Source organism: Euprymna scolopes, chromosome 23 (assembly GCF_053919585.1).
Source record: "Euprymna scolopes isolate OS-2025 chromosome 23, ASM5391958v1, whole genome shotgun sequence".
In the NCBI taxonomy this organism is placed as follows: Eukaryota; Metazoa; Mollusca; class Cephalopoda; order Sepiida; family Sepiolidae; genus Euprymna; species Euprymna scolopes.
In genome coordinates this window covers 15,945,957-15,970,534 of record NC_136504.1, presented here as the reverse complement: position 1 = coordinate 15,970,534, position 24,578 = coordinate 15,945,957, and the positions used below count along the sequence as shown (strand labels likewise).

At 32.3% G+C, this 24,578-nt stretch overlaps 1 protein-coding gene across 2 annotated transcripts in view; it reads left to right on the top strand.

The window, feature by feature from the left end:
- LOC145245775 (uncharacterized) overlaps positions 1-24,578 on the top strand; it is a 208,133-nt gene that overhangs the window by 150,641 nt on the left and 32,914 nt on the right. The gene's annotated exons all lie outside the window — the stretch shown is intronic.

The window sequence follows — 24,578 nt, the reverse complement described above, 5'->3', positions numbered from 1 at the left end:
TCTGAAATATGTTGATTTTAAAAGAATCTAATTTATTAATTAAAACAATTTAATTTATTAATTAAAACAATTTAATCTAAACAAATGCTAAAATATCCTACACTCATTGAAACAGCCCACTTTATTCACTGTTTAACACGAGTGTATCAGATCTTTGTAGGAGGCAGAGATTACACCCCAGTTGTTTGGATAACTATGGTAATATGATCAGGACATAATATGATTACAATACAATGAAAAGACTAAAAAGCAAATATGATAGAAACAAGTTGTCCATAAATTGCTAAACATTTTCATGAAAAATAATCTTGCAGAACATATTCTTGATAACAAAAAAAAATTATCCACAATTTCATTGATATTTTGTATTTATAAATAGCAGAATTACAATTACTTAATCAAAATGATCGATTGCAGTTACCTCCCCTGGATATTGAGAACTCTTCAACATTAAATAAAATGATATAAATTAGCGAATTCCAACACAAGAATTCATCTAATCTGGTGGAGTATCCAGATAAGTGCTATTATTTGAGGTAACATCATTAGAAGATGCAACATTCGTCGTATGAACCATTGTACAGTCATGTCGATGGAATTTTATTTGAGCTCCAAATATTGTTATTCATTCATTTGGGGTCACCAGATATTAAATTAGTACAGTGAGAGTGGGAGGAATCGGAAAATTGCTTTTTTTTTTTTTCATTCCTACTGATAGTTGTTTGTAGGGGAAAAGAAAAAAAAAAAGGACACTGAAATTAATTCAAACATTTGGCTGCTGTTGATTTTATCTCTTTCTATGATATTGAAGCAGTTGAGTATGAATGGGAGGAAGGAAAAAAAGGGTTCAAAAAAGTAACATGACTATGGATGTGTAAAGAGAAAGAGAGAAAGATATGAAAAGAAATATGTTGCACACTTTTTTTTTCACTCTTCTATGTTGTTCTGCATTCTACTGGGCAATGCCGAGTAGCCGTGCAAGTCACACATACACGCGTTTGTTCTTGTTTCACAAATGAAAAACATACATATTTCTTTATGCTGATCATGTCAACTGCAAGCCATAAAACCTAGTTGCATAACTGCCAGGCCTTTTATAGGTATCACCTTTGTTTATACTTGTTTTCATTATATTTCATTAAATTCTCAGGAATCAAGGGACCCTTTCTGGGGCTAACACTGGATTTCTATATGAAACACACAGATATCTGAGTGCCCAATTAAGATTCTTCTCTACTCTTAAACGTTAGGTGAGTAACGATATGATAAACTCCAATCGACTAGTTAACTGTGTTATAGCATATCTTTATTATAGTCTCTTGGTTTTACCGGATTCCAGAATAAGAATTCATCTAGTCTGGTGGAATATCCAACTAACTAGTACTATTACTTATGAGGTAAAATCATTAGGAGAAGATGCACCATTCCTCGTATGAACCTTGTATAGTAACATCATTAGGGGAAGATGCGCTATTCCTTGAATGAGTCATTGTATAGTCATGTCACGGAAATCTTATTTGGGATTCAAATATTTTATCAGTTTGAATATTTGATTGTTGGAATGTGTTGTTTGATGTGGATGTCAAATCTTTGCAATGTCCACCCAGCATAGTGGGAACAGAAACTACATCTGAATAAATGAATAGAATTACCTTCCAAACGTTGAGTTAGTAACAATATGAAAAACACTAATTTTTCATCCTGCCAATTGATTAGCTAATTATGACATAGTATATCTTTATAAATAAGAGATACTGTTCTGGGTAGCTAACATTCCTGTATTCATAATAATATGTATTCGTCTGGCCCTATGTAAGTTAGACATTTCTGCCCTCGAGTAGAGAGAACATATGCAGTTTAACCGCTCATAGTGAAAACCAGGACTCTTTCACCTTAATATTGTGACCCCTAACCAGGACCACAACAGATACACAGATATCCAAGTGTTCAGACAAGATTTTTCTCTACTCTTAAACGTTAAGAAGTTAAGAACATTGATTTCCCTCTCCCCAATTGATCAGTAACCGTGTATTAGTATATCTGTTGTATTGTTATCATAAAAGGGGCACCGTTGTATGATCGTCTAAATGTTGTTGTCTATTTGTGATATATTCATATCTGATTGTTCATATGCGGTTGTGTGTGTGTGTGTGTGTGTGTGTGTGTGTGTGTGTGTGTGTGTGTGTGTGTGTGTGGTACATGTATTTTGGACATACCTTATCTTCATGCGTCGTTGATCTTGTCCACCTGGAATTCATCTCATTCTTGGAGGGGAGACTGGAAACCTGTTTTGGACGAATATTCATTCACTCCAAGACGATGATTGGTTTTATATAGTTTTTTTATTCACCTTCCAGATGTCGATCGCAGAAGAATGGAAAGTGAATCTCTGGCTTGCGTGGTTCTTCCAAAGTCTTATTTTCACACACCTCAGCGTCCTCCCCAGTGAAGGGAAAGGGACGACCTGTTAAGCCGTCTGTTCTTTTCTACGTCCAAACCCAAACTCACTGACTCCAGCTAACCTGATCACGTGACTCACACGCAGATCCTATCAGCTGACCCTCACTTCCGGTAAAACGTGTCTACAACATGATTTACTATATTTCTTTCTTATGTTCGAGCTATTTCCTAACATATCTTTCTTGTTGCCTCTTAATCTTACCGGGTTCCAAGACAAGAATTCATCTAGTCTGGTGGAGTATCCAGATAAGTGTTATTACTTGAGGTAACATCATTAGAAGAAGATGCAGCATTCCTCGTATGAGCCATTGTATAGTCGCGTAACAAATGGATCTTATTTGGGCTTCAAATATTTTATTACTTTGAAGATTTGATCAGGGTTTGCTTGTAGAGTTAAGTATCCTCATGTAAGGTTGTCTTGTCAAACTTTTGTATAGAGGCACTGAAGACACTCGAGGATAATGTCTAGTAGGTAATAAAAACCCTCTCACAATATTTGACCCCCAATGTTTGGGACAAACTGCGATTCAAGAAATTATAAGCAATCGTTCCATTATCACTTAACAAGGTCAAAATCCACTTATGGATAAGGTAACAGTGTATAGAGGCACTGAAGACACTCGAAAATAATGTCTAGTAGGTAACGGTGCTGAGAGACAGAGAAATAAACAGCCACGGTTACCATGTAAACATAAAACCGTTTAGATATGAGTGAGGACGATTATGAAAATTTCGTTTTTCGGAAGCTGAAATGGCGGAATAAAACGAGACAGACTTTTGCTTGAGAGATTTTTGTTTTTTGGATGCCACAGCATTCACATATGTTTTGTTGTTGGTGATGCTTATGCAAAGAGCGAATATCTTTGTCACTAATGAAGAGAACAAAATAATCCGATTCAAGTGTGTGTAATTTCGACTTGAGATAATTCACATGACTTAAATAGGAATTAATTGCATAAATACATCTTTCCGTCACATAAATTAGAGTTCCCCAAACTTTAGGACACCCAGAACAGGGCAAATATTTTTCATGGAGCACTAACAAGATAATTTCTAAAATAAATATGAAAAACATTAATTTCAAATTTTAACTTATACTTGTTCATTAGTTGTTTCTGTTTATGATTTTATTATATTTTCGTGTTTACAATCATTTTTTGTTTTTGATTAACTTAAAAATTGTTGGATATTTTTGTTAATTTATTTTTTATTTACTTTTTCATGAATCATCCTGAAACATTTTACATATGTAGTTATGTATCATATCTTTTTTCAGTAAAAAAAAAGATCAATAATTAAATATTTGCAGCCATTTAATTTTTCATATAAAACATTTGATATTCTTTAAGAAAATGGTTGGAGCCCACTTTGGAAAGCCCTGACGTAAATTATGAATATATTTTTCAGTTAATTAGAAAATATCAAATTGCTTTAGAAAATGCTGGATTTTTTCCACTAAAATGATAATCACTTATCAAGGCCAAAATCCATGCAAGGATAATAATAAGATAAAATTATTGTCAGTTGAGATGGAGAACCATTATAAGATTTGGAATGATTGATGGAGCGAACCAAGTTAAATAACTTAGGAGGAGGTTCATGAGAGGAATCTGTTAGTATAAGGATTCGAAGGCAACTATGTTACAATCTGCAGGGCAGCAGTTCCGTGGTAATATGTTACATAGATGGGAAGCCGTTAGAAATTTAAAGTACAAAAAAAATAATTTAAATTTAAAGTACAAATAAAAATGTGATTAAAATTTAAAGTACAAATGAAAATGTGGTTTATATTTAAAGTACAAATAAAAAGTGATTTTAATTTAAAGTACAAATAAAAATGTGATTTAAATTTAAAGTAAAATAAAAATGTGATTTAAATTTAAAGTACAAATAAAAATGTAATTTAAATTTAAAGTACAAATAAAAATGTGATTCATATTTAAAGTACAAAAAAAAATAATTTAAATATAAAGTACAAACAAAAATGTGATTTAAATTTAAAGTACTAATAAAAATGTGATTTAAATATAAAGTATAAATAAAAATGTGATTGAAATTTAAAGTACAAATAAAAATCTTATTTGAATTTAAAGTACAAATAACAAAATGATTTAAATTTAAAGTACAAATGAAAAAAGTGATTTAAATTTAAAGTACAAAAAAAATGTGATTTAAATTTAAAGTACAAATAAAAATGTGATTTAAATTTAAAGTACAAATAAAAATAAGATTTAAATTTAAAGTACAAATAAAAAAGTGATTTAAATTTAAAGCAAAAATAAAAAAGTGATGTGAATTTAAAGTACAAATAAAAATGTGATTTGAATTTAAATTAAAAAAAGTGATTTAAATTTAAAGTACAAATAAAAATGTGATTAAAATTTAAAATATAAATGAAAATGTGATTTAAATTTAAAGTAAAAATAAAAAGTGATTTGAATTTAAAGTACAAGTAAAAAAGTAATTTAAATTTCAAGTACAAATACAAATGTGATTTAAAGTAAAAATAAAAAAGTGATTTGAATTTAAAGTACGAATAAAAATGTGATTTTAATTTAAAGTAAAAATAAAAATGTGATTTTAATTTAAAGTAAAAATAAAAATGTGATTTTAATTTAAAGTACAAATAAAAAAGTGATTTGAATTTAAATTACAAATAAAAATGCAATTTAAATTTAAAGTACAAATAAAAAAGTGATTTAAATTTAAAGTACAAAAAATTTAATATATATTAAAAGTACAAAAAAAAGGAATTTACATGAAAAGTACAAAAAAAATGATTTAAATTTAAAGTACAAATAAAAACGTGATTTAAATTTAAAGTATAAAAAAATTTGATTTAGATTTAAAGTACAAATAAAAAGTGATTTAAATTTAAAGTACAAATAAAAATGTAATTTGAATTTAAAGTACAAATAAAAATGTGATTTAAATTTAAAGTAAAATAAAAATGTGATGTGAATTAAAAGTACTCATAAAAATGTTATTTAAATTTTACGTACAAATAAAAATGTGATTTATATTTAAAGTACAAACAAAAATGTTATTTAGATTTAAAGTACAAATAAAAAGTGATTTAAATTTAAAGTACAAACAAAAAAGTGATTTGAATTTAAAGTACACATAAAAATGTTATTACAATTTTTAGTACAAATAACAAAAATGATTAAAATTTAAATTACAAATAAAAATGTGGTTTAAATTTAAAGTACAAATAAAAATGTGGTTTAAATTTAAAGTACAAATAAAAAAGTAATTTAAATTTAAAGTACAAATAAAAAAGTGATTTAAATTTAAAGTACAAATAAAAAAGTGATTGAATTTTAAAGTAAAAATAAAAACTAATTTAAATTTAAAGTACAAATAAAAAAGTGATTTATATTTAAAGTACAAATAAAAATGTGATTAACATAAAGTACAAATAAAAACGTAATTTTAATCTAAAGTACAAATAAAAATATGATTTAAATTTAAAGTACAAATAAAAATGTGACTTAAATTTAAAGTACAAATAAACATGTGATTAAAATTTAAAGTACAAATAAAAAAGTGGTTTGAATTTAAAGTACAAATAAAAATGAGATTTATATTTAAAGTACAAATAAAAATGTGATTTAAATTTAAAATACAAATAAAAATGAGATTTAAATTTAAAGTACAAATAAAAATGTGATTATCATTTAAAGTACACATAAAAATGTGATTTAAATTTAAAGTACAAATTAAAATGTGATTTGAATTTAAAGTACAAATAAAAATGTGATTTAAATTTAAAGTACAAATGAAAAAACGAATTTAAATTTAAAGTACAAATAAAAATGTGATTTAAATTTAAAGTACAAATAAAAATGTGATTTAAATTTTTAAAGTACAAATAAAAATGTGATTAATATTTAAAGTACAAATAAAAATTTGATTTAAATTTAAAGTACAAATTAAAATGTGATTTAATTTTAAAGTACAAATAAAAATGTGATTTAAATTTAAAGTACAAATTTAAATTAGATTTTAATTTAAAGTAGAAATAAAAATGTGATCTAAATTTAAAGTAGAAGTAAAAGTGTGATTTAAATTTAAAGTACAAATAAAAATGTGATTTAAATTTTACGTATAAATAAAAATGTAATTTAAATTTAAAGTACAAATAAAAATAAGATTTATATTTAAAGTACAAATAAAAATTGATTTAAATTTAAAGTACGAATAAAAATGTGATTTAAATTTTACGTATAAATAAAAACGTAATTTTAATTTAAAGTACAAATAAAAATATGATTTAAATCTCAAGTACGAATAAAAATGTGATTTAAATTTAAAGTACAAATAAACATGCGATTTAAATATAAAGTACAAATAAAAATGTGATTAACATTTAAAGTACAAATTAAAATGTGATTCAAAATTAAAGTACAAATTAAAATGTCATTTAAATTTAAAGTACAAATAAAAATGTGATTTAAATTTAAAGTACAAATAAAAAAACGAATTAAAATTTAAAGTACAAATAAAAATGTGATTTAAATTTATAGTACAAATAAAAAAGTGATTTAAATTTAAAGTACAAATAAAAATGTGATTTTCATTTAAAGTACAAATAAAAATGTGGTTAAAATTTAAAGTACAAATAAAAATGTGATTTAAATTTAAAGTACAAATAAAAATGTGATTTAAATTTAAAGTACAAATGAAAAAAGTAATTTAAATTTAAAGTACAAATAAAAATGAGATATATATGTAAAGTACAAATAAAAAATTGATTTAAATTTTAAGTACATATAAAAATAAGATTTATATTTAAAGTACAAATAAAAAAGTAATTTCAATTTAAAGTACAAATTTAAATTAGATTTAAATTTAAAGTACAAATAAAAATGTGATTTAAATTTTACGTATAAATAAAAATGTAATTTAAATTTAAAGTACAAATAAAAAAGTAATTTAAATTTAAAGTACAAATAAAAATGAGATATATATGTAAAGTACAAATAAAAAATTGATTTAAATTTTAAGTACATATAAAAATAAGATTTATATTTAAAGTACAAATAAAAAAGTAATTTCAATTTAAAGTACAAATTTAAATTAGATTTAAATTTAAAGTACAAATAAAAATGTGATTTAAATTTTACGTATAAATAAAAATGTAATTTAAATTTAAAGTACAAATAAAAATAAGATTTATATATAAAGTACAAATAAAAATTGATTTAAATTTAAAGTACAAATAAAAAAAACGAATTAAAATTTAAAGTACAAATAAAAATGTGATTTAAATTTATAGTACAAATAAAAAAGTGATTTAAATTTAAAGTACAAATAAAAATGTGATTTTCATTTAAAGTACAAATAAAAATGTGGTTAAAATTTAAAGTACAAATAAAAATGTGATTTAAATTTAAAGTACAAATTAAAATGTCATTTTAATTTAAAGTACAAATAAAAATGTGATTTAAATTTAAAGTACAAATAAAAATGTGATTTAAATTTAAAGTACAAATAAAAATGTCATTTTAATTTAAAGTACAAATAAAAATGTGATCTAAATTTAAAGTAGAAGTGAAAATGTGATTTAAATTTAAAGTACAAATAAAAATGTGATTTAAATTTTATGTATAAATAAAAATGTAATTTAAATTTAAAGTACAAATAAAAAAGTAATTTAAATTTAAAGTACAAATAAAAATGAGATATATATGTAAAGTACAAATAAAAAATTGATTTAAATTTTAAGTACATATAAAAATAAGATTTATATTTAAAGTACAAATAAAAAAGTAATTTTAATTTAAAGTACAAATTTAAATTAGATTTAAATTTAAAGTACAAATAAAAAAGTGGTTTGAATTTAAAGTACAAATAAAAATGAGATTTATATTTAAAGTACAAATAAAAATGTGATTTAAATTTAAAATACAAATAAAAAAGTCATTTTCATTAAAAGTACCAGAAAAAGTGATATAAATTTTAAATACAAATAAAAAAGTGATTTTAATTTAAAATACAAATAAAAAGTTATTTAAATTTAAAGTGCAAATAAAAAGTAATTTAAATTTAAAGTAGAAATAAAAAAGTAATTTAAATTTAAAGTACCAATAAAAATATGATTTAAAGTTAAAATACAAATAAAAATATGATTTAAATGTGATTTAAATTTAAAATACAATTAAAAATGTGATTTACATTAAAAGTACAAATAAAAAAGTACATTTAAATTTAAAATACAAATAAAAAGTGATGTAAATTTAAAGTACGAATAAAAATGTGATTTAAATTTAAAGTACAAATAAAAAGTGATTTAAATTTAAAGTACAAATAAAAAGTGATTTAAATTTAAATTACAAATAAAAAATTGATTTAAATTTAAAATACAAATAAAAAAGTGATTTAAATTTAAAGTAAAAAATAGTAATGTTTATGCTCCTATCAGGGACATAAGTTGCAGGGACATTCTGTAATGAATTGAGCAACAAGATGTCTATTCACATTATTTTACCTCTATTTGAGTCAAATACAATCCAGTCACAAAATGTTACATGTTAACAGTACTCCATGCCTGTTATTTGGAAGAAAAAAAAACGGTGGAAACGGTGTCTGTCCCTTCGGTGAATTTTCACCGGCAAGCAGAAAGAGGAGTTAACTTGTCTTTGTTTACAATATAATTAAATTAATATTAATAACATTTATGACAACAAAATTTGCTGACAAAAAAAAACCCCTCTTAATTGGCCGATTGACCAATAATTTGCCCACTATCAATGACTCGGCTAATTAATTTATACGGAACTTTGAACCTAACTTTTTAACGCCCGTGTCTATTACTTATCTAAGATCTTTAAACCTTCTCAACAAACATTGATTTTGAAAGTATATTTTGCAACTTTAATTTTTTTTAATATATGTCTTTTTTGTTAACTCATGTTTTACTCGCTTTCATTCACAAAATTCTATTGTTAAATTTTGTTCTTGCTAACTGGTGATCCATTCATAAAATTCCTGTTTTTTATTTATCCTTTTTCATTCGCCAATTTAGCTACATTTATATGAATTATTAACGTTGTTTTTAATACTTTTTCAAAGACGTCGTTAAAAATATACTATCTGAAGCCAGGAGCAGCGCCACAGATCAATTCTAGCGAAAAGGATTATTCAGAAATGTATTAGTATAGTATATATATATATATATATATATATATATATATATATATATATATATATATATATATATATATATATATATAGATAGATAGATACAGAGACAGAGACAGAGAGACAGATTATATATAGATATAGATTATATATATTATATTTAGATTAAACTAGGCGCACCTCGAAGGATACAAGAACGTATACATCCTCTCCCCACCAAGTCCGAAGGAGGCGACAAAAATATACATTTCAAAACTCAGGATATGTTCCATCACTTCGCGCACATCTACCCATGTACTAACAGAACATGATAATCTCTCCCCCTCTCTCTCTCTCTCTCTCTCTCTCTCTCTCTCTCTCTCTCTCTCTCTCCTTCCCTTCCTCCCTCTTAAACACAATAAAATTCTGAAACAAACTTTCTGATGCTCTTGTCTATTTTTTATTTCTGAACTTCAATTTCAAAACTTTTTAACAAACTTTGGTATATTTTTCAACTCTGTAAAATTGTTAATATATAAATATTTTTTTTTCGTTAACTCATTTTTTCTCACTTCCATTCACAAAAATCCGTTGTTAAATTTTGTTCTTGCTAACTGGTGACCCATTCATAACATTCATGTTTTTAAATCTATTTTTATCGCCAATTTACCTACATTTATATGAATTGTTCACGTTGTTCTTGGCATTTTTCAAAGACGCGACTGTTGTCAAAATACGCTATCTGATGGCAGGGGTAACGCCATATAACTTATATCAAAACACCATATAAATTGAATAAAGTCTATTTTATATATAAAATGATTTTTATAAACAGTATATTTCTATAATGGAAATCATAACAAAAAAAGCGCAATTCTCAATCTGGGCAACCAAAAAATTCAATTGCAAATTACTTAAGCCATCTATCCAGTCATGGCTGACGAAACGAGAGCATGCTACACTTGTTAAGTAAATACAGGGTTCCGTTCGAAATTCCGTCCAAATTCTCAAGTTCGACAGAAACATTCCTGAATTCGACAAGATACACCTGGAGAAGGTCAAAGGTTACATCGACCGAAACGTTGTGAAAATGACACTGAAAATGGGAACAGTAGTCTGAAGAATCCAAAAAATACGAATAACCAATCCTCATCTCAAAAATTCAGAAACGTATAAAAAAACAAAAAAAAACAAAAAACAAGCAATTTTACTACTAAGTTTTATACGCACATCGTTGTTACCTTCGTTTGATTTTATAGATGGAATCGAACATGTTTGCTTTGGATTAACGCTCTTCGATACGAGCATTTTTTCGAGTGGATATGTGCGAGTTACTTCATCGTGATTCTGCTTCAAAAACTGAGTTTAGCGATAAAAGAAACGCCTGTGTATATAGATTTTGTCATCAAGGTTTAATCCTTCGAAACTGATACTTAGCTCTGGACTTGTAAGAGACAGCTGGCATCTATCGAGCAACACGACAGCCATTTTGTATTCAGGTTCGTTACGGTGGGGAGTAGTGATAGGAAAGGTTGTGGGAGAGGATGAGGAGCGGAAGGAATGTGTCTTTTTTTTTGACAAATGAAACGTTAGATGCGGAGGAGAGGGATGAAATCAAAAGAAGAAAGAACGAAAATGCGATGATCAAGTAATGGCGCGAAAATACCAATAAAAATGAAAGAGGAAAAATGATGAACCGAGAAAAGAAAACTTCGAGGGAATAGCAATAAGAAAGACACATTAAGAAGACGGTAAGAAGAAAAAAAGGCAGAAACAGAAGTCGATAGGTAGATAGATACAGTAAAATGGAAAATAAAAGAGAGATGCACTGGCTATGAAGTTTATGCACATGTTCGATACTCGATGGGAGTTTCCGGATGTTCATATCAGAACCGCCCCTACGTTATATGTTCAAAAAGAATGCGGATGCTACCAGATCCGGTCACCTGAAGATATTGGCTTTCTGGGACGAAATGTACCTAACATTGATGCTTTTTGGTTTTTCTACTTCCTTTTGCAAAACTTGATTATGCAAGAAAAACAAACAAAAAAAAAACGCACTTTTCCCCCTTTTCCTTCTTCGCATTTCCCCTTTCCCTTTCTACCCCTACCCACTCTTTCTGACTAGTCTCCTAACTTAAAATGTACCAAACATAAATACTATAACCCTCTTCCCTCTCCTCTTGCAAAACTCATTCATGATCTGCAGGGCAGGAAACAAAAACGATAAAATCCACTATAAAACAACCAAACCAAACACAACAAACTAGTGTTTGAAGATACAAAGAGCTTGAAGAATAAAAACCTTCTACAAAATAACTGGATGCAACATGAATACTATTTCCAAAATAACTTGATTCGGCATTGAATAACCTGAAAGGGGTTGATATGCCAACAAAACAAACCAGCCAAACAAAAACATCTACTATAGCATCTGACTTAACTGACTGGATAATTATCGGCATAGACAACTACATACCCTCCAAAACATTTCAATTGAAACCGAACAACAATAGTATACTCATGTAAAATGGAAAGGCAACAAAAAATGACAGTGTCAAAACGTCCTCTTGTTGATAGAACGCGTAAAAGTCCCTTTGCTGCTTTCCCTCCTCAACTTGCAATAAATCCTCGTGTATTCGATATTATCTTCCACTGTTCGTTCGCGTTCTAAGCTGACATGGTATACTCCTGAATGTGCTGTTAACATTGCTCACTACTTCAACTGCTTTAAACAAAATAGATGTTCTGCAACTAAAGTCGCCTATAGGACTGCCAGCAATCAATGTAAAAGAATTATAGAAAACGCATGAAAGTCATATGCTCAATCCATCAATTCCAAAGTAGAACAGAGATTCAGCTTCTACGGGTTTGAGCGTATAATGAACAAGATCCTGAGCAGATGCACGCCCTCAAGCCCATCATCAGTGTGCCTGGGGCGATCTCGTCAGCATCTGACAAAGCCAAAGATTATGCCAAAAACTTTGCAGCAAATTCAACCCTATGCAATCAGGGCCACCTGTCTCCCGAATGTCTTCAAATGAATGAATAAAATCTGAGTGACATCCACATATCTGTTCGTGATGCTGCCATGTTCAGTAAAAATCTTGCAACTGATCCTGGCAATATTCTAGTTATAGTACATAAAAAGCTACAACCGGAATTAGCACATATTCTTGCGAATCTGTTCAATTGATGCTTAAAGAAGAAATACTTCCCAAATAACTTGGAAATTTTCGTTAGTATTTCAAAATACTGGAGATCGATCTTCAGCATTCCAGTAGAGATCAATTAATCTTTTGTTTAAGTTGTTTAAGTTGTTTGAATCCGTACTAAATAGAGAAATTGTCAGACAAAAACAACTTGCTCAGCAACAAGTAATATGGTTTCCGTCCTGAGAGATCTACAATTGAAGTTTTGACTATTTCACTAACTACATATAGGATCAGTGAATCTATCGATGGCGGATTTATTTCTAGAACAATAGCTCTTGACATATCAAAGGTATTTGATAGGGTTTGGCATAAAGGTCTACTTCATAAGATCTCCAGTTATGGAATATCTGTAAATGTCCGTGTAGTACTTACCAACACAACAAACGCCCTCGTGTTTGTGCCTTGTATAGGCATGCGCGACAACAAAACTTGGGTTTTTATAAGCGGAAGTCTCGAGGTTGTCAGGAATCTACAGGCGCATGCGCAAGAGAAGGGATTGAGATAGTGGTATAAAAGGCAGGTCGAGTGAGAAGGTTGTTGTTGTCATTGGACGTTACAGTGACGCGTGCGTTAGCAGGTGATTAAGAGGCGGTTTATTTTTGTGTATCAAGTCGCGCACCTCGGTGAAGGTCATATAAATCGTTCACCTCGGTGAAGGTGAAGGTCATAAGCTATTTCGGCTATTTCATTTTGTCTCTTTTCCTGGACAACTATGGCTGGGGCAAAGTTTGATTTAAAACTGATACCCGAATTCGACGGATCCACTTCTGTTGTCGACTGGGTCGAAAGGGTTGATCTGACCTGCAACCTCTGTGAAGTAAAGGGGGTGCATACCGTGATTCCCCTGAGATTGGCTGGAGGCGCCCTAAGTGTATATCAGCAACTTAGTGCTGTGGAGAAGGCTGATATTACCTGTATAAAAAATGCTTTATACAAGGCATTTGCCATGGATCCCTGTACGGCCTACGAAACATTTGCCACTAGGAAGCTCATGCCAGGAGAAACCGTGGACGTCTTCTTCGCGGAGCTGAAGAAACTTGCAGTTCTATTTGGCAATGGAGTGTCAGAGCAAACACTGGCATATGCGTTTGTGGCCGACCTTCCCACCCATGTTAAGCAACTGTTGATGGCTTCCATAAGCGTATCTGTAACGCCCATGGAACATTTGTTAGAACGCGCTCGAGCCATTATCAGAGATGAGGAGGACCTGAGGGAACCGGTTGTAATGATGGCGCAGGCAGCCAAGACTAATGCTGAAAAGAGTCCCAGTTTGAGACCCACGACCAATGTGAGATGTTTCTGCTGTGGCCGGCAAGACCATATCGCAAGAAATTGTACTAACAAGGGGCGGGGGAGCCCGCGCTGTTTCCAATGTGGTAGTTATGGACATTTATCCCAAAATTGTGCGGGAAATGCATCAGGGGGCAGGACGTCAGCGCCGCCCTGTTCCCCGGACAAGATTTAATTGAGGCGCAACCGACAATAAATGTGCACGTGCACCAAGTGCTTTGTTCAGCTCTTCTCGACTCACACACCATCATGAGTGCCAAGTTGTGTCGAAACTGGACAAAGCAGAACATCAAAGTAACCACAATAGGTGGCAATACGCAAGCTTGCTGTGGAGCCGGAACTGTCAAAGTCCACACAGACTCTGGTGTGGTCGCAAACATTAATGTGCTGGTGATGCGAGGGGGTTTGCTGGGATTCGATGTACTGTTGGGATATGATGCTATTAAGGCACTGGGGGAAGAGATGGGACTGTGCGATTTTTGGAAACCTCAGTGTGTGCTGCAGTTCACATTGATCGGCCTGATTTCAAGGTGGACTACGACCCTCACCAAAAAGCATGGATTGCATCGTGGAAGTGAACAGAAGGAAGAGCGCCAACCGAACTCAAGAATAGCATTGCAGAGTACTCGATACCCGACGAGGTCCGTAATGAATACGAGAAGGAACTTTAGGCATGGATCCAGGATGGATGGTTGATCCCCTACCCCAACAAGCTGGGACCACCCAAGGGTCTGATTCCCTTAATGGCGGTAGTCCAGCATAACAAATCAAAAGTTCGTCTGGTGCTGGACTATCGTGAACTCAGTAGATACATTGAGACGTACACTGCCGATGCTGACGTGTGCGCCAGCAAGCTGAGAGAATGGCACCAGAAGGGCTCCAATGTGTCTATAGTAGACTTGCAGAAGGCTTATTTGCAGGTGCGAGTGAATGAGACATTGTGGCCGTTCCAGACAGTGTGGTTCCGGGGTCAGAGATACTGCCTTACTCGGCTTGGCTTTGGGCTGAATGTGGCACCGCAAATCATGAAGACCATCGTAAATGCAGTGTTGTCCCAGGAAAAGACCACTGAGGACGCAACATCGGCCTATATTGATGATGTGTACGTCAATGAAGACGTACAATCTGCGTCGCACGCCAGAGAAAAGTTAGCTCAATTCGGGTTGGAGTGCAAGGATCCCGAACGTCTGAGGGATGGAGCACGGGTATTAGGATTGGACGTTTGCGGGAAAGACGGTACCTTACGATGGAGGCGTGGCAGTGAGATTCCAACCATCCCTGATGTTATTACGCGGCGGACTATTTTTTCATTGTGTGGGAAACTTATTGGTCACTTACCAGCGTGTGGCTGGCTCCGAGCAGCTGTGAGCGTCATCAAACGAAGGGCAAGTTTAGTAACTACAGGTTGGGATGATGTATCTGATGATGCTCTTCTAACTCTGATGACAACAGAAACCCTAGAGAGAGTTAATAAGGAGGATCCTGCCCGTGGAGAATGGTGCGTCGATGGGGACACTGTGAATGTGTGGGTTGACGCTAGTTCTTTGGCATTGGGAGTGTTATTGGAGCAACGTGGAAATGTAATTGAAGACGCATGCTGGCTGCGACCCGTGAATGATGCTCAACACATCAACCTGGCGGAACTGGATGCTGTTGTGAAGGGTTTAAATCTGGCACTGCAATGGCAGTCGAAGAAGTTACACTTGTACACGGATTCTCTCTGCGTCTACCACTGGGTGTCCGACACTCTCTCGGGACGAACAAGAGTCCGTACTAAGGCAGCCAGTGAGATGTTAATCCGGCGGAGGCTAAACACCCTGAAGAGTCTGGTATCAGAATATGACCTGTCGGTGAGTGTAACGCTCGTGGCATCACACTGTAATCGTGCAGACCAACTAACCCGTGTGCCTCACAAATGGTGTGAAGCTGTGAAGACAGGCGTGGAGTTCACTGCTCGATCTTGCACAGTTGGCGCGATTAGCTCATGCCAAATACAAAGAATTCATGTGCAGAGTGGACATCCAGGTATCAAAAGATCTTTGTATATTGCGAGGCGTGTGGACCCGGCAGTGACAAGGGCGGATGTCAGGCAGATCATCAAGCACTGTGAGGCATGCCAGTCTATCGATCCTGCACCTGAGCAATGGCAGAAGGGGCGATTGGAGGTTGAGAATGTGTGGCAATGAGTAGCGATGGATATTACCCATTACAGTGGTAAGCCCTTTCTAACCCTTATCGACTGTGGACCCACTCGTTTTTGCGGTGTGGCGGCAAATGACCAGGCAGGACTCAGCGAATGTTGTCCGCCAACTGTCATCTATCTTTTCTGAGCGAGGTGCGCCGGAAGAGATATTGACGGACAACGATGCTGCTTTTTGTAGCCACCAAGTTCGGCAGTTGTTGAATGAGTGGGGTGTCCGACTACGACTGCGATGTGCTCATGTGCCATCAGGGAATGGCATTGCTGAGAGGAGCCATCGCAGCATCAAGAGAATTGCTGCCAGAAAGCAATGCACCATTACGGAGGCCACGTATTGGTATAACATCACACCAAAGGATGGGAACACACTAACAACAGCACCGGCCAATGCCATGCACACATACCGTGTTAGGATAAAGGGCATTGACACTGTCCAACCAATCGACGAGGAGAGTCATAACAAATACAAGGTAGGGGATCCAGTTTGGGTTAGACCCCCTGGAAACCGGTGCACCACCAAGTTCAAGCGAGGACGAATATCTGGAGTGGTCAGCCAGCAGTCGGTCCTTGTTGATGGAACCCCACGCCATGTGCGCGATCTTCGCCCGGCTAGTGAAGTACATCCCACAACTACAGAGAGCGATGAATCATCAGATGATGAGCTGCTAATGAGTGAGGTCACTGAGCAAGAGAGTGGTAGTTGTAGTTCGTCTTATCAGGCAGGATCAGAACCAGAACCAGAACCAGAACCACACCCAGAACCAGAAGCAGAACCTGAATCCGAGAGTGTAAATACCACCCTTCGCAGAAGCCAACGAACTAAGAGGCCACCCCCGGAGTGCACTCTATGTGATCATCAGATCAGGGGGGAGTGTAGTACTTACCAACACAACAAACGCCCATGTGTTTGTGCCTTGTATAGGCATGCGCGACAACAAAACTTGGGTTTTTATAAGCGGAAGTCTCGAGGTTGTCAGGAATCTACAGGCGCATGCGCAAGAGAAGGGATTGAGATAGTGGTATAAAAGGCAGGTCGAGTGAGAAGGTTGTTGTTGTTGTTGTTGTTGTTGTCATTGGACGGTACAGTGACGCGTGCGTTAGCAGGTGATTAAAAGGCGGTTTATTTTTGTGTGTCAAGTCGCGCACCTCGGTGAAGGTCATATAAATCGTTCACCTCGGTGAAGGTGAAGGTCATAGTCCGCTCAACCATCGAATCTTCCCTCTCCAACAGGTTTATATAAGTAATCATTAATGGACAGAAATCTCAAGATATCAACGCTGATGTGCCTCATGGATCCATCCAGGGCTCAATTACCATCCTTATCTTTATCAATGATCTCCCAAATCACATTCTAAGGTCATTCGTTGACATATACGCAAACGACATGGTAACACTTCAAAAGATCTGTCTGAGTCTCTTTCATCCGACCTTGAGCATGAGGTGTAATAGGGCAAAAAGTAGTTGGTTAACTCTAATGCATTCAAAGCCAAGACTCTATCTTTTCATCACCAACGCTTTGATCACCGCATGGCCGTAATTGATACGAGTGGCTCTCGTATCAAAGAAGCATCCTGCTTTGACAAGCTTCTGAACTGACCTTCATTTCTGACCTGGAATAGAAGACTTCCATCAAATCTGTTGCCAAAGTCACAGGAAAAATGGTTGCATCATTCTACTGCTCCAGAAGGTATCTCACTACCGGTGCAATCTTCTACAGCCAAATACGCCCTTAAATTGAGTATTTTTGCCAAATTTGAGGAGGAGCTACCCGGACTACCTTATTCTGCATTGATAGAATCAAAAATCACTTTGAAACGATGTAGATGCCCCTTTTCCCCTCCCTAAACAATTTTCCAACAGAAGAAACGTCGCGAGTCTGTCTTTGATTAACTGTTATTTTCACGGCAAATACTCCTCTGAGCTTCATTCAAATATCCTCCTTACGCCAAAATTTTACAAAAAGCACTCGTCAAGCTACAACCATTGCTAACAATTTTCCCCTACTCTCTATGAGTACCTAAATCTAAACATAAATTCCATGAACACAGTTTCTTTCCTAGAACTGCTCGCCTATGGAACTCTGTTCCACTAGCCTACTTTCCAGCTTTCTACAACATGACCGTCTTCAAGTTTAACGCGAACAAGTTTTTGCTATCCCGTCCCCTTAAATAGTCAATTCCCACTAACAACCGATCATTGAACTGTTGTCACACTGCCTCCTTACACTCATTAACACTTATCCTTGAGTGGCCTTCTGACCTTGATAAGTGATAATTACTATGTAAAACAAATTTTTAAAAAATGCTAGTGTTTGGCAATTAATCAGAAATGAAATCGAAAATCGAAAATATTCGAACTTGTTGGAATCGGAATCGAAATATTGTTGGAGTATTGGAATCGGAATCGTAAAAATTTGTGCCTATTTTCCGATACCAAAAACGATTTTTTTAATTTGTTTGTTCTTGTGTAAAAACTTAATTTTCCATGGTTCGTATTTATGACGAAATGATAAATATGTGTTGATTTGAAACTACAAGTAAAACTAAACTCTATATAAGTGTATTTTTACGTTTGCGAAAATATTTGTACATATTATGCTAATCCGACTCTCCCTACTAACACAAACTAGGAAATTCAGTATTTAGAAATTTAAAAAATCAGAATTGGGAATTGTATCGAATCGGCAATTTAGAACAGAGACAGAAATTGTATCGGAATCGAAAAAATATTGTAATTGTCAACTCAGATATATATATATATATATATATATATATATATATATATATATATATATATATATATATATATATATATAGATGGCAAATCTGTAAGACTGAAATGTTATTGGCATGAAATGCTTTCAAAGTGTGCAAAAACGGAGAACTTTTTCCGGAGAATATCTTACACTTCCAATTTTCAGACTTTAATCATGTCAAATCACATTTTATTTCCTTTTGACGGATTTATTGTTGCTATTTTTTCTGATGAGTAAAGGGCATAATAGATTCCCTGATTGATATATTAATTAAGTGGTTTATTTTTCGCTACGAAACAGATACTGTCAAGAATTGTAAATGTCAAGTGAATTAAAGGAATAAATAATAAGATGGTCAACATTTTGGAATATAGTTTTTTTCATTTATTCACTATATCTATATAATTATAAAGCTCCAATGACCTTGAAACGGATGTTGTAACCCAATATCCGGTATACGACTTCCGGTTACGCATGGTAACATAAACAAATAATCAACGCGACAATAAAACGTATTGTTTTACTATGTACGTTTTCAGCGTCCCAATTGTTTTTGTTTTGTTTTTTCGCGTTTAAATTAAAACGAATACACATATAGTCCAAACTATATGCATCTATTTTTTTTTCTTCCTTTGAAGATTGTAATGCCGGGTATGGGGCAGCCAAACCAGCTGCCAACATTGCCCCGCTTTTTTATTGAAACCAACCGAGAGCTCTTTTTAGTATCCTCGCTGTTCCCTTAAGTGCAATTGTCTGAATCTCTTTTGCACTTGGTTCACCAGGAATATTAGTTAGGTAGGACTTCAGGTTCTTCTTCATAAGTCCTGTGGCACCTATGATAACTGGTATGATCGATATCCCCTTTAGGTTCCAGTTTCTTTTCATATCATACATGAGACCTTGGTATTTGGTCTGTTTCTCTCTTTCAGCTCTGTTAAGACCGCCATCATTAGGAACACTCACTTCAATCAAGGTTGCAATTCTCTCTGACTTATTCCATATAACTATCAGTTTATATGTACTGATGTCTACACATATATGTATATATGCATACACACACACATGCTACGAAATTGATAATGAGATGACCACTTTTAATACGACGATGTAGAGTTATTCTATACAAAAGATATACATATATACACAGGTACGTACATTCACGTACACACACATACTCCTTCACTTAGTGTAATCTCTGCAGCTACTTGCAATCAGCATTTGATTTATATAAACCCTCGCATAAGTGCGAAGGTCTGTGTAATATTTAATTGTACGTCAAACTTTTATCACCCCCTATTCTAATATATAGCATTCAAATACATTTTGAAAATATGAACAAATAATATTTTGTCTTATTAGTATTTCAAATTAATCAGTCTCAAATTTTCCTAAACATTCTCGCCAACTTCTAGTGTGAATATTTTATTTTTGCTATTAATAGAAGTGTGTGCTCTTTTTGTCAATACGTTTCTCGTATCAGTAAATCTAACAATTTATAATTTTTCATTCAAACATAGATAACTCAGTGTATTTAGAGTTTAGATGTTTTAGTTATTTTTATTTTTAATTATTTTCAAGTAGATTTTATTCTAGAAATATTTTAGATGTTTTATATATTTTTTATTATTGAACACAAATTTATCGTTGTAGATTCTGCTTTTTAATTATTTTATGTTGAGTTTTCTTCTTTTTGTAAGGGGAAATATGCAGCATTTTTACATTTGAATTATTATTCTATATGTGCTTTTACTAGTTTTGTTGTTATTTACATAGTTTTCATTATTTTTATTGTCTTTTTAAATTGTTTTTCTACGTTATGATAGCAACTGTAGTTTAGATTAGTAGTTTAATTTTAATGTATTTTAGTGGATATATTATGCAATAAGTTATTTGGCAGTGTACGTTTATTAGATTCAAATTGAGTTTTAATGCGGGAGTAAATCAAATGATATTTTATCTCGTTTTATTTCGTTTGTATTTATTTCAAGTCGTTACATTATCATTTTTATATCCATTAGTTTTGTTATTAATATTTTATGTTCATCAAAAATGCTTTTTATTAGCGAATTTGTTACAAATGTTATTTTCCGTTACTGAAGTTCAATATTTTAAAAGTTTATATAAGTTTATATAAGGTTAACATTTTATTTAATGAATGGCTTATACATCTCTTCCTATGGGTTAAGTGTGACATCTAGAAACCTTATTTGTTTAATATTTATGCTTACTTCTTCTTTTAGTTCTATATTTTCTTTACTTATGTATATTTTTGCAAATTTGGTCACATATAGCCCTAGTAGTAGTATCTCTTACTATCAGTATTGACCTCTATTTTCTAGATCTATTCTTCAAGTACTATTATATAGGCTCACCATGTCAGATGCTACAACAGAGTTAAGTGAGCCCATTGAAACGTCAAATAAACAATTTTGGTTATTTTTGCCCATAGTTCTTTATCGCTAATAAATACAGTAGTTCTGAAACTTTTAAGAATATCTATTTCATCATAAAAAATGTTAGTGAGAAGTTTAAGAAATTGAGTTATTCTCGTGAAATAGATGGTTAATACTCCATAATATCAAATTATATGAACGAGCACCTTTTTGTTTATAATCCTAGAGAACCAATTTATTTCTTTATGCTGTTAATCCATTCGTCCAGATTGTATGCGTTCTTGATTTAGCAATTTCCACGATGCGCTTTTGGTGATCTTTCTTATTTCTGGCCTCGCTAGATTAATTAATCTATGATTGGTTCTATTTTAAAATTCGCTTTATGGTTTTTAAGTAAAATATAAGCTTCTAGTGTGTACTTTATGTTATACTTTGACTGTTAGTGTTTCTTCTATCTACTAAGTTGGTATTATTTTCTTGTGTTTTCGTATGTTTCTGTTTGGTTAATTTTTGTTATATTCTTATTGTTTTAAGTATGTAAAAGTTTCTAGTTTTTCCCTCGCGTCTGTAAATGTGCGTTTGGATTTTCTTATTTTATTAATCATTTTGTAAAGCTTTCTTCGAAAAGATGTTTTTATTATGAAATGGCTTATTTTTGTTCTGCTGGTTGGGTCGTTTTCTTGCTAAGCTTGCGTAAGCTTGATGTAAGGTGCCCTCCTTGAATTTCTAAATCAATAGTTTTCCGTCGTGTCATCGGACACCTGTTCTTCAAGAAAATATAATTTCCATCGTATTTTTCTCATCAATATCTCAGTTTTCATAAGCAATCTCAAAAATATTTTTCACAAAGATTTGGAAATTTTTCTTATCTTTGTCTATGTGTAATAAAACGTGCTAATAGTGTTCAACAGTAACAGCGCTTACGATCATTCTGATAATATTTGTTCGTAGCAATCCAGTGAATCCTTGCTCTGTTTATATAATAATGCTCATTAACAAGCAGAGATAAATATTTTGCATAAATTGTTATTCATACAATTTTTGGCTACATATGTGCAAACATATTTCAATTAAACCTTATTTTGACTCAGCTTCGTCAGGCCAACTCGTTGAGAGGAAACAAACATTAGTGATTTCGCCGTGAGTCCTTTAAGAAACATATGCAGCAAGTAATCATTTTACTAAAATTATTTTTAAGAATTGAATTGTTTCTTTCATTATTTTTCACGAAACTACATTATTTTTATTTTTGTTTGGTAATTTTTACCATTTAGAAGCGTGCAACCACAGCCATAGTACCTAAAGTAAAGAAAATTTGAAAATATAAAATTAATGTTAATATTTAATGTTTATACCCGTCCTGAGGTAGATATTCTATCAATATAAAATATAAATATACATACATGCATATATATATGTAAAATACATATATAAATATATATAAATAAATATATATAAATATATGTATATAAATATATATATATATAATATAAAGCTGTGTGTGTGTGTGTGTGTGTGTGTGTGTGTGTGTGTGTGTGTGTGTGTGTGTGTGTGTGTGGTTACGAAAGGCTCCTATATGGTTGACTATTTAAAAAAAACTGATTACATATAATGATAGAAGATGTATCGAGAGACAGGAATGGGTATTTTTGATCTGGCAGAACGGTGGTTCATTAAAATTGTAGGGTCTGCGTTCACAGAATATTGTGATAAGTGTTTCAGTGTGAACAGGTATGGTATAATAAATTATGAGGTTTATCTATTTTATTTTTACTTTCATCATATTTTGCTTTGGTTTTGATATCCCCAAATTCGAGGCTATCTCTTTACAACCCGTCCTTTTCATAACCTATCATACTTTCATAATTCAGAGTTCATTTTCTGTAGGCTGTTTTTGAACCCAGTCAACGACGGGTACTTTTGCTAGTATATATATATATATATATATATATATATATATATATATACAATAGCGTCCAAAACTAAGGGAATACATTTTAAAACCTAATATTTGTAAGAAATAACAACTGTGAAAAGCTGAAATCTTAACAACTGGTAGTCATTATCATCCATAATACTAAAATCATTGCAAAGGACAGAAAAAGAATTATAACATTTATTTATTTTCAAAATAGGAATGTCCAAAAGTAAGGGACACAATTGAGAAAAACAATATAAGCAGCTAAAAAACAATAATAATACATATGCAGTCAATATTTAGCAAATGAGTCCTTGCTCTCAATGAGAGCTGCACATTTTCGACTACAAGAATGATTCAGTTCTTGACAATGTGCGATACTAATTTTTGATCATTCTTCTTGAAGCTTCACAAATCCTCCGTGTTAGTGAGATTTCTTTCCATAACTTTAACTCCTAAGGTCTTCCAAAGATTTTCTATTGGATTTAAGTTTACACGAATTTGTAACCGGACAAGAGACGTTGTACCTTGGCTAGAAAACATTCACAATACCATGACGCTTCCGCCCCCAAACTTGACAGTTTTCTTAGTACACTTTGCATTTAATCTTTCAACAATACGTCTCTTTACATTGTTTTTCCATCATTTCCAAATAAATTAAACTTGCTTTCATCACTGAAAAATACTTTTGCCCAATTTTCATATGTCTAAATTACATACCTGTTTGCAAACTCTAATCTCTTCTTCTTATTCTTCAAACTAACAAGTGGTTTCTTCCCTGGGGTTCGATTAAACAGCCCCATTTCTTGCAGTCGTCTAGAAACAGTCTGTCTTGACACATTAACATATGAGGTATTATTCATAACTCTTTTAATTTCTGTGTAAGACTTAAAACGGTCCTTTAATGACATACACTTCATTATTCGATATTCTCTTGCCGCAATCTTTCAGGGTCTGCCGGTTTTAAAAGCACTATTTTGCCAGTATCATTGTAGGATTTTAAAATCCTGCCTACAACACTCTTGGAACGTTTCACTTTCTCTGAAATCTCTCTAATGGTGTGCTTTTCTTTGCGTAGCTTCACAATAGCTTTCCTTCCAAAGTAATCAAGTTTTTGGCGTTTCGCCATGGTGCCAGCTCATGTAACGTTTACAAATGACTAAGTAAGACTTATTCTTTAGAAAAAATAAAAAAAATGTGAATATAGCATACTGCTTTTCT